The sequence below is a fragment of the Lactuca virosa genome, chromosome 3 (assembly GCF_052849685.1).
Source record: "Lactuca virosa cultivar CGN04683 chromosome 3, Lactuca_virosa_CGN04683_v6, whole genome shotgun sequence".
In the NCBI taxonomy this organism is placed as follows: domain Eukaryota; kingdom Viridiplantae; phylum Streptophyta; class Magnoliopsida; order Asterales; family Asteraceae; genus Lactuca; species Lactuca virosa.
In genome coordinates this window covers 365,625,173-365,626,584 of record NC_136428.1, presented here as the reverse complement: position 1 = coordinate 365,626,584, position 1,412 = coordinate 365,625,173, and the positions used below count along the sequence as shown (strand labels likewise).

The 1,412-nt window shown below is 44.5% G+C and overlaps 1 pseudogene; it reads right to left on the bottom strand.

Moving 5' to 3' along the window:
* Positions 1-211: 211 nt before the first annotated feature.
* Positions 212-1,137, bottom strand: LOC145167626 (enoyl-CoA delta isomerase 2, peroxisomal pseudogene; annotated as a pseudogene).
* Between the last annotated feature and the right edge of the window lie 275 nt (positions 1,138-1,412).

The window sequence follows — 1,412 nt, the reverse complement described above, 5'->3', positions numbered from 1 at the left end:
TTTCAACTCATTTAAGTTTCAACTCGACACCAAGATGACACCTTTGTCACCTCTACTCCTCAAGGTCGTGGACATGACCACTAATTATCGTCTTGGTGTAGGCTTAATTATTTATAAGTCATATGCATGGACTGTCACAATGGGTTTCTCCACAAAAGATAATGAAATTTTCTCATCTTCATCTTTGACCACTTGCAAAAAAAAACAAAAATGGACTAAAACGGTAATATACTCTTCTTAGAACATTATACAATTACATCCCTTCAGGCATCCCCCAACAACAAAAACAAGCTTACGAAAATAAAAATAACAATTCCACCCCTTCTATTTCCATCCCCAAACTTAGAGCCGAGCTTTTACAAGTTCCCGGCTATTCAAGCCGAGCACGCCACACAGCTCCGGATACAACGACTTTCTTATCTCCGCGTACACCTCGCCGTCCCACTTCTTCTTGGTCAACTCCTCCGCCAGACGCACACCACCTTCAACCGTCTTCTCCCTGTTATCATACGCCGCATCAATTAAACCCTTCGCCACCGCTTCCTCCGCCTTGACCCTCACCCCACGCAACAACACATCCCGCCGGACATCCGGCTTCGCAACCTTCGATCTCATCAACACCGTGACATACTCAGGTAATGTCATCCCAATATCGACCTCACTCATGTACAAAATCCCCCGATGGCGACTCATCAAGACGTAGTCGTGGCTCATAGCGAGCATCAGTCCTGCGGCGGCGGCGTGGCCAGTGACGGCGGCGATTGTTGGCATAGGGAGGGAGATGAAGTCGGCGACTACATCCTTGAAGAGTTCCACCATGTGACGGAGGAGATTAACTGCTTCCGAAGGAGATCCTCCTGAGGCGGATTTGGCCCAGCCGAGATCGAAACCGTTGGAGAAGAATTTACCTTCGGCGACGGTGATAAGGGCGGTGCCATGAGTGGATTGAGACTTGGCATCGGAAAGAGCGGATCGGATGGAGGAAATGAGAGTAGGATTCAGACGATGCTCATCGCTTCCGTCGCCGGTTAAAGTGAGGAAGAAGATGTTGCCGCGCTTTTCTAGAGTGCACATATCGCTTTTTGGAATTTAGACTGTTTTTCTTTTTTTCCTTTTTCGCTCGTATATATTGAAAACCAATTATTTTGAATAGACGCTATGTCTCTAGGGGCTATCGTCAATGATGTTGTCAATCGTACTCAAAATTAATTAAACCATTAAAGACGCTATGTCTCTAGGGGCTATCGTCAATGATGTTGTCAATCGTACTCAAAATTAATTAAACCATTAATAACTCAGATAGTCCCTCATTTAGTTTAAACTTACACACTTCATCCCTAAAAAACAATTTTCTTACAAACTTAGTCCGTACTACAACAGAAATGACGATAATACCCTTTTTGTTTTTATTT